This window comes from Choristoneura fumiferana, chromosome 27 (assembly GCF_025370935.1).
Source record: "Choristoneura fumiferana chromosome 27, NRCan_CFum_1, whole genome shotgun sequence".
NCBI lineage: Eukaryota > Metazoa > Arthropoda > Insecta > Lepidoptera > Tortricidae > Choristoneura > Choristoneura fumiferana.
The window spans coordinates 2897143-2907731 of NC_133498.1; the positions used below are offsets into that span (position 1 = coordinate 2897143).

At 32.0% G+C, this 10589-nt stretch overlaps 2 long non-coding RNA genes across 2 annotated transcripts; both read left to right on the plus strand.

The window, feature by feature from the left end:
* Positions 1 to 5841: 5841 nt before the first annotated feature.
* Positions 5842 to 7191, plus strand: LOC141443495 (uncharacterized). The gene is made up of 2 exons (XR_012453034.1): positions 5842 to 6362; positions 6459 to 7191. It is a non-coding gene; the product is annotated as an uncharacterized lncRNA (long non-coding RNA).
* Positions 7192 to 8876: 1685 nt separating this feature from the next.
* LOC141443496 (uncharacterized) lies at positions 8877 to 9963 on the plus strand. Its single transcript, XR_012453035.1, has 3 exons — positions 8877 to 9249; positions 9416 to 9553; positions 9751 to 9963. It is a non-coding gene; the product is annotated as an uncharacterized lncRNA (long non-coding RNA).
* Positions 9964 to 10589: the final 626 nt, after the last annotated feature.

The following is a 10589-nucleotide window of genomic DNA, read 5'->3' on the forward strand; positions in this document are numbered from 1 at the left end:
GGGCTTGAATTAATTATAATGGCTTGAAATAGCTAATTTTAAAGACTAACTTGAATTAATAGCTAATTTTAAAGACTAACTAACTACTTCTACTAACTTAATACTGATTTGTGTTATTTATTAACTTTGAATCGTATTTGTGATAGGAACCTACCTTATGCCCAGCAATAACCTAAGTGCTTTTATTTGAGAATTAATTTGAAAAGCCTACAGTTGTGTTTCTAATGTTATAATTAATTAAGCAGTACCTAACTTCGTGATAATTTTGACTCTAGATTGAACTCTACTGAACTTTAGGGTGAAACTTTAATTACTGAGATGTGAATTTAGATATACTAGTATGTTTAGACTGGATAGTTCTAGAAATGGATCTTTCAGGTTACCTAGAATAATCAGTTTGGAAAAATGAGAGGAAATATTTCTACTACGGATAGTGTTTGTGTTTGTATTACTTCTGAATCTATTTTGACTTAAAACTAAGTTTAATACCGAGACCTGAGGTCTCGGAGGATCTCTTCCAGCCACCCCCGATCCTTTCCTTTCGCACTCCAGAGCAATATATCTCTATGGATATGTCAAGTTGTGATTTTACTAGACTAAGCACTAACTTTCGGTGCATTCAAATCAAAGTATGGAAATACAAACACAATGTTTTGTAACAAGTTGAATCTAATTTTAGACTTATGGTTACTTATTCTATGCTTATATTAGAATACTCTATGAGATGCTTAATTATAACTTTGATAATTAGTTCAGGAATGAGTTTAGACACTACAGCTATTCATTTACTATAGGCACTAGTATCTCTTAATTTAGATTATGTCTTATCTATCTTAGATATATGGAATGTCTAATTTGACATAATTTTATTTTGGTATAATTACTAATCTCATAGTGACTTTCACTTATTTTAATGAGCTATCTACTTAGTCTAATTTTCTAGTTCTACCAGCATTTGGCGTTACCAGAGTAAAGCAGAAAGTAAGTACCGATTTCTATACTTTACGCCCAGAACACAAGCGTTAATAATAATCTAACTAGCTTATAACTAGATAACCCTTGGGTATTCAAGATAACCTCTGTATTAGGTTTTGGACTCGTCTATGACTAGTTTTGTCTCAATTCATATATTTTAAATGAACAATAAACTGTTTCAACTATCAATCCTTAATCAATTATGTTTAAATCGAGATCGAATGAAAAGTACGTAAATTTCCAGATAGACTGTTGCCTGGTATGTGTCAACGTAAGCTATCGACCGTAGTCAGGATTTCTACATCCGTTCACTCAATGTAAGTAGGTACGACAACTAAAACAGCTAGTATGTATTTATAACACGAAAGACTTTTGTATTTTAATTGATAGATGGTCCAAAACCCTCTACGATTTTATCTCTAACTTATTACTAGACATAATTTGATGAGATCTTAATCAAAAGTATGAATATGATGTTTGATATTAATTTTATCAAAACAAAGCTTATTTTAGCTGGCAATCGTAATTCAAATCGAAATTAGATGATAATTGTGTTAAATATTATTCAGTAAGTTATCTGGCATTTAATTGTCCACTTAGCTATGAGATCGTGTCATATCAATTCCCGCTTATTCATTATAGGAAAGACAGCTAAAATATGTTATTGTTATTTACTCTTAACAAAATGATCAAACCGTATTTTGGTTTTAAATTGAAGTCAACTTACTAATTTTAATAAAGTTATTCGTAGTCAAGTTCTTATGAACTAAGTTTTGTATAATGAAGTTTTGACGTAAGTACTTAAATAAATTTTATGTTTTATTTTATTTTCTTAAAATCTAGTTTATGCCTTAAAACTATGTGTGTGCGAGTTTAAGCTTTCCCTAGCTCTGTGTTGAAGTTTAGCAATTTGGAGGAAAACCCTCATAGGTGAACTAATTGTGTGGTGAGTTAAAATAGTAACTTTTCCCGGTGTAAGGAAACGCTACTCTAGCTAAGCCCTATGAACTTCCCTACCTATATAGCCCTAATAAATCCTACAATTGTACTTTAAGCTTGCCTGAGGCCCCTACTCTCTGTCTGTGATTAGCAAAACTAGAGAATTAATCCCACATGTACATTTAGTGTAATGTAGAAATTCACGGTGCAATGAATTTCTTCTAATCTCCTATCAACAATGATGGTGTGTATACCTAAAGCCCTATCGGTCCCTAAATGGTGCTGAGCTCTCAACTTTCCCGAAGGAAAGTCCCTATGACGGAGAGCCCCGCGGAACAGCAGAATACCTAACGTTGTGCATAAATACGTAAATAAATAGGGGACAGGAATTCTGAGTTTCTTAAGTACAAACCAAGCGTCAACAAGACACGCATTCACTTCGACGAGCGCTACTTAGTCGTTACAAAAGACAAACAGAATCCACTGGTGGCTGGTACGACAGTAATTTGCCGCTGAAGCCGCCACAGCTTCAGGAAGTGGAAGCCTATTTCGTCCACGGTTGTCACCGTTAGGTGTCAGACGATATAGACGGACTTAAAGCTCAACCAAGGTACGTTATGGAGGAACCAAAGTCATTTCCATTAAGTTGGGAAAAACACAGAAAAGTTATGGGTTAGTACAAAATATACGTAGGCTGAAATGAAACGCTATAAAACGATCACTCCACACTACAAGAACAAATAAGGACTTCACCGCCACAAGACCGCAAATTCCCTCACACAAAGATTTTCCGAATGAAAATCAGCACTAAATATTTCACAAATAATTAAAAAACCAGAGAGTTAATCATTATTCCGCAGATTAATGATCAAGACCCCGACACTTTACTTCCTGAAGAAATACTCACATTTCTTGTAAATTAAAATTAATTCAAATTAAATAAAATCAAAAACCCCAATTAAAATTAATGAAATAAAATTACCCGATACTATTGACTCTAATTTGTTAACAAAATGGCGCACAGAAACTAAACCCCCCGACTAGCAAAATAACGATGTTGACTCTACGAAATCTAAATCCATCTGGCTCCCGCCCTTTTTGTGTCACCTCTATTTATAGCTTCTCTCCCGGGACCTCTGGTATTTTCGCGCCAAGCGACCAAACGACGCCAAGCTTACCAAAGTCGACAACGTTGACATTGCCAGCTCTCGCTTTTTCTTCTGCCAAATCCTTATCTCAAAATAGCCAAATTTTATCCGTAAAATTTATTTTTGAACTAAAATTTCCTATTTATCTTGACACTATCCTAGCTTAACTATTCTAGTAAATACGTTTCATTTTTATATTGTGCTACAACAATAATTTTCAATAAATATTTATATGTATTTGTCAAATACTTCAATTTTACCTCAACGTTTTAATTTCCTTAACCTATCTAACAATAATCTTACTTCTAATGATAATTTTCTACTTATTACTCCCTACACTCTTTGAATATAAATAGCCAATTACATACTTCTATTGTTCGTTATAAAATAGCTAATTTGCCTACAATTATTAACTGGTATCCCCAATTCGCGCCACTTATTCATAGTTTCCTTTGTCGTATTAACGCTACTCAAAATTTGCTTATAATTTCGCCACGTTCCTACTTTAAGTCAGTGCGACAGAGTGCTTGTAATTTCATCATAACTAAATGTGTAATTACTCTGCTAATACTACTCCGTTTTGAATGAAAACTTAAATTTATAATAGATAATGAACCAATGATCTATACTACGATTACGTAATGCTTGCATTTTCGGTTTTTCTTAACTTATTTAGCTAATTTCGACAACTTGCCGTTTCCATGATGCTTCCGTTGATATTTCTTTAAATTAACATAATTATTAACATCAAATGTATCTAAGATCTACTGTAGACTAATACTAATGATTCTATTACTATATCAAGTCTATTTTTGATGAATTTGTGACCATATTTCTTGTTTTTAGATAAAATTTACATTTCCATTACCTAAAGCGACCTCTATAATTCCCACGTGAAACTAACTAAATAGCCTCCCAGGTTAATCTGCCGCTAAACCCAGTTCGGCATTAGTTCACTAATTTTCCATGACGCCTACCATTAATTCCTTTAATTGACCATAGATGGCGTTTTTTTACATTAATTATTATACCCGAACAACACAATTCTAATCTCCAATTAAATTTAACATTTACTCATTAAATTGACTGCTAAATTATCCCTGCTTTAATTACATCGACATTCTAATCTCAATTACTCTTATTTAACTGTCTTTGTCGACATGTTTTTGTTTCGAGTTTCCATCAAACCTTCATAGATGGCCCCACTAACAATTTTCTACTAATTTATTCCCAGTGACGGTCGTGTGACACATCCGAACCGTTACAGCTTTTCCCCTTGATAGACTAAGAAGTAGTTAATATACAATTTAACGCCCGAATTGGTCTATCACACTTATGTCAATATTTAAAATTTAAAATAAAATTTTATTAGTCTTTATAATTGAAATGTGTTTTGTGTGGTGTGTTTTTAACCAAGCTAAGACTATCACTATTTCTAGCCTACATTTGAACCAGTGTTGAAACTCACAGATATGAACACAGTTACAATCCAGTCAGAATGTCTAAGACTCTGCGAAAGATCTTGGTTGTGAGGCAAGATAACTCTAGTAGTAAATCGTATCTCAGCTTCTAATAAAAGCATGATAGCAAGGTCTAACTATCAAGTCCTAGTAGAACTACGATTCTCTCCTTAAGCCCAGGCATTCCTTTCGATTATTCACTTACCAGAAGGTCAAAATGCCCAATCCATTTGCCTCCCAGTCCAGACTTAGCCTTCAATAATGACTTCCTAGTCTTGGAGCATGTGTAGTGTAAATTTTTAGTTCTGTCCACTAGTAGAGTACTAAAATCCTTGAACGCAGTCTACAAAACTGATTTTGCCTACTGGCCTATCCTAACACCTCTATCAAGAATTCTAGTTGTAAGTGTAATGTGTTCAATTATAACTACCAATAAATGATCCGATTATACTACAGAATTGTTAATTATTCAAGACCCTCATTTCCTTAAATATAATACACTCTCTTTTCAGAAACCCCTCTCGTTGTTCTAGCATATAATTTCACACAACATTTCCATCACCACTCTTTCATTTTTTTTTGTTTCATTATTGCTCGCTGTCTTGAACAATCAATAACCCCAATTAGTTTAACCAGACTTCTTTTGTTTTACTTTTAAAATTATTTCTTAACCCCTTTTTTTTCAATGATAGTTCCCATCAACATTATTTTTTCCTACCCTATCCTAATCATAAATATCCTTCCCATTTATCACCTTTTCCTACGTGTTTTTTTTTTTTTTCCAGGTACTTAAGCCTAATATATACATATCATAAAATCTACTCTTACTGTCTACATATTAACTACCAAACGCTTATAATATAATTTGCTAAAATTTCTAATACTACTGTAAATATTCTATCTACTCTTAATTTAGGTCATCAATTTAGATACCATAATAATTCTATTTCTACACTCTTAACTCAGCTCTAAAACATTAATTTGGCACAAAACCAAACCAAATTTACTTTTGCGTTTCGCTTTACCCCTTTTTAATATCAAAATGCGTTTATTAAACCACCTATTATTATAGTATCTAACTTAACTGGTAAATTTGACTACTCGGCATTAACTTATACTTATAATATATTTCTTCTCCTTTTCCCCTCTTTTTTGAAACTTTAACTTAGCATCCTTTACTCAATTTAAATTAATAAATTTAAGACCCTTTAAGATTCATTTCCGAACTGCAATCTATATATTTTTTTGTGAACTAACCATTACTCTTACTGTTAGCTACCGACCGTACGTCCGTTTGAGTCACCTAAAACACGCAAATTCCGTTATAATTTTCCTACAATGTGACTAACTTTTCTTCCCTACGGCAACCTCTCAAATCAAATGTCAAATCCTCCTGTCAAAGCAAATCGTATCGTAATTATTGCCGTTTCAATAGACGCATTTTTAATGACATTAACGCTACATTTTTAAATTTAATTTTAAATTTGCACACTAATTATTAAGAAGCTAATCTGCGCGCGCATCATCAAACTCTTCCTACTATCTCAACTTTAGACGCTTACTTTGGATACTTTGGTAACTAACTAAGTAAAACGCTGCGTGGTTCAATCGTTTGCAAGAGGAAAAGAATTATAATGGCTGTCACCAGATTCGACAAATTGTTGATGAAATTTCCTTGTCCCTATGATCGTTGTCATATCACTTTATCTGTGAAATTGAGATCGTTGCGAAGAATGAAACCCAAGGTTCTGCTGTCCCACTAATGTACTTAATTGAAATCTCTACTGTACCCCTCATCTTGTCTGACATCAACCGAAAAGCCGGAGCTTACAATAGCAAGGTGAATATCGTAATTTTTTCTTATGTTTCTACCAATCTAAAATGTTGTTATTGTCCTACCCAAATGTCAATGCTAACCGTCTACATTTTCTTTCAGATTCAACACAATAACGACATGGCCCACAATTCTGTAATAACTTTGGCGAATGACCACTCCGAGGAAAATAAACTTCTATTCTTTTAAACTTATATACAACTGGCGCTTACTCCCTTTTTCCTTCCAACATTGTATAACATTTGTTCTAGTTAATGTAAATGCTGCAACATAAGGTTACACTATAATTTACTAGCTTTTAAGTTTAATTTTCTCTGCTTACAATTTTTTTATTACTCAGTTAATAAATAATATTTAATATAGACCTGTAATCTAAGCTAATTTTATGTTAAATTAATTTTTCATTTCTATTTGTATGTGTTTTAAGGGTGATTTTACTTTCAGAATTCCATACCGCCTCCCTCTATCGTTTCCCCTATTTTCATACCCACCGTTACTTCATCAACCACTCACAACACCGCATAATTTTATTTCTATCTTAATTACCCTACTTGTCTTAATGTAGTTAATTAAATTTATTTTAAACACTACTAGCATAATAACCAACAATTAACAAAAGCTAATCTAATTTAAATTTATCCACTAATTAATAAGCATTGTACAGGTGGTTTAACTGAAATGTCAACCTGTATTCTAATTAATCTCTATTTTTATTCTTTTATTTTAATTAATTTCAACCAGATACAACTTATTTTATATAATTCAATGTGTTTAATAACTGGTGGCAGCCTCATTGGTTAATGCAAATAGTAACTATGTTTAGGTTTAAAATAATGTACCGTTTGATCCCAAATAAATATTAAAACATAACTAAATAACTCTTATCTTGTGTGTCTCAGAATCTACTTCAACCATTTTCTTTTTTTTTCTTTCTAATAGGTTTCACTGGTAGTACCTAGACTAATGTACTGCATAAAATTTTCCCCTCATCTCGTTGGTATTGGGTTCTACTAGAACATACATTTTTATATAGGATTAGTAGCTTTTACATATAACCCTTCATTTATACTATTTATACTTATGCTTCAAATTTCTTTACATACTAATTTCTACATATTGATTTCTCTTACAAGTTGTACAACTACCTTTCTATTTATTCCTGTCACTACTATTACCGTTTCCCCTGTTTCCCATGTCATAAAAATATAAAATGTCATTTTTCTATTCTACATATCTCTTAAGCATGTTATTTATCCCTTTATAATGACTTATTTCCCCTGTTTAAGCATTTCTAATATGATTTAAGAATAAGAATATTTATTTGCGAAAATGTAGTAGTAAATAAGTTGGAGAAGCGTTTTTGAGTGCATACATTTTACTTAAACAAGCATGCAAATTTTCTTATAAACTATTGATTTGTACCATATTAAATAACATTAAAATACTATATTATGTCAAACTCAGAAGATGAAATTTAAAGTTATTCGCTTATTGGATCAAAATAATTATTAATGCCATAATAACACTTATCTAAACAAAATTTACGTAATTCATATTTATACTCAGGCATGTCAAAGTTACTTATTTCTATGTGTAGATTATTATATACTTTTACTATCATACATAAAGCATTTTTTGTAAAACAAGCTGTTTTCGACAGCGAAGGATAGCAAAGAAGAGTACCGCGGCTATTTGTAAATCAATATGTAATTCTGAAATATTTTCTAAGTATTTTTTACAACTCTTTATTTACCCCAGAATCTGTTTATAATATCTCAGGTAGCTTTATCTTTTCCCCCTATCATAAATCTCTCTCAGATATAAATATCTAAATGCTCCTCTCATCCACTCAAAGGTTGACTGGTAGAGGATAAGTCCGCCTTTCTACATATAGTTATCTCATAGGTTGTCAATTGTGTTTGTTTACTTATTTTGTACTATAAAGAGTTTACATACATACATACATATCTTGATAATACATCTGCTACTATGTTTTCCTATTATGTATATATAATTGAATTGTTCTAAATAATTTATCCACCTAGTCACTCTAACATTATATAATCTCTAATTCTAGACAAATATTAGCGCCTTATGGTCTATTAAAATTATCACTTTAGCTCCACGTAAATATGTCTCGAACTTAGCCAATCAACTTATCACTGAGAAAACTTATTCGGTCACGGTCCAGTTGAGTTGCGAACCCCTGAATCCTCTACTGTGGTTAATTTTATTTTCTGGTTCAGGTGCATGAAATTTAACTAACTATTTTCCCCTCTCTAATACAATCCACATTCCTCTATCATTTATTTTACATTGACCTCTTTTATACTGCATATAATAATTTATTGTACTTTAACTACAGTGCCTTACTTTATTTTATTTTTATTTACACTGCTGTTCTTGGTAAAGTATTTTATTTCTAAATTTTAATTCATCTCCCCCCTTATTCATAAAATTCTTTACGTTAATAATTACATCCAATTTAACCGCTTAATAACTGATTTTGAATAAATTTAAACCTTAACGATAACAGTCTAACTTCTATTTTATGTGGTTTGATTTTTCTTTAATACGTTTTATATTTCAAATTTGTTTCTCATATCGCCCTAATTTTAATATAAAGTACACCTAAATTTTCCGCTTCCAAGTCGCCACGTTTCGTATCTATGGACGTGAACCCTTTACCTCGCTTACGCGCAATTTAAAAATAAATACTCGTACCGCCCTTCGCTATCTGTCACCGCGCAGCTGCCAACGTCAACACTATAATTCTATCGTCAAAGAAAGGTTCTAACCTCAATTTACTATGAACTTACGCTTGTCTTTATTACACTAAAAGTATTTAAAGATAACTAAAACTTTCCGTATCCGCGAGTTTATAATTTAACAGGTGAGTGCCGCCGACATAACTTACGTTCTATGATCTAACTGTAACTATTGATTTGGACTCAAGTTTCGACAGTAACTAACTATTGTTTTAAACGGTATTAACAGTGCTCGCGTTTTAAATACGTCCAAGTGTTAACTGTGTAATAATAATGCCTTTTATCTTTCAGATAAAACCTCACCCAGTGTATCTCAAATGTAAAATGTCTAAAGCTCACTCGGATCGCTCTTATAATGAAATTTAAATTTACTGAGCTCATTCAATGAAGCCAGACCCCACAACAGCCCATTGTTGTTGACATTGAATGGTATGTACTAACTTTCTTAACCTCACTATGTCATAATCTTATAAAATTTCAACTGTTAAATTATTTCTTTATTGTTATTACATTTCAAGTGACATTTAAACTCCAAATGTTTGTGTAAGCTAAAACCCAATTAAAATTCATTCTACTCTAACTTCAAACTACTCTTTCTGTTATTTATTTCTTTCTTTTATTTACAGAAAGTGTGATAATCTAATGACAGATGAGCGCTGAACATCACTATATCACACATACTTGAGCATGGATTGAACTAGTGTCTACCTCTCACGATTTGAACTTGTGTGCACTCCTGCTACATAATCAAGGAACTATTCTCACTCTAACTATACCGCTGTCCGCAGACATCTTCCTCTTAATAAAATAATTTAAACGCTTTTAGGTGCTATGATTAATTTTTGGTGTATTGTTTCATTTCTTTACCTATAACCCTCTACTATTATCATTTCATTAATTACTCAATCATTAATTTGGTAAACTATTAATAACAATTGTCTCAACTTTCATATAACAACAAAGCGACCCCGTTAGTTATTTACTGATTTGTTTATACCAAACATTTACAAGTAAAACTTAATGTAATAAATTGTAATTGACTTTCTCGCTTTCCCCTCATAAATTAAATTCTAAAGTAACAGATTTTTACTTTATGTTAATTTCTGATCTGTAAATCTATCATATATTACTGTTTTGCTTAGATCAACTTCTATTCTCTGCGCTCTACTTTCTAGGCATTGTGACTAAAAATACTATTTTACTCATGACTAATCTGATTAAAGCAAAACTTCTCATTATACTAATCCTGAGTAATTAATACATAATTCATTTCCCCTATTACTTAAGAATGCCTGGCAACCGAGCTTTACTTGGGCTTAAACTAAAATATTGCTATCTCTCTCTAACTTTTGATGTATTGTAGACGTTTGACCGGTATTTTTTCATATCTAAAATGGCGTCTTGTTTCACGTCTACGCATGCGCATGTGTGAAGTCTGGCCCTATACCACGAAGTGCAAAACTCG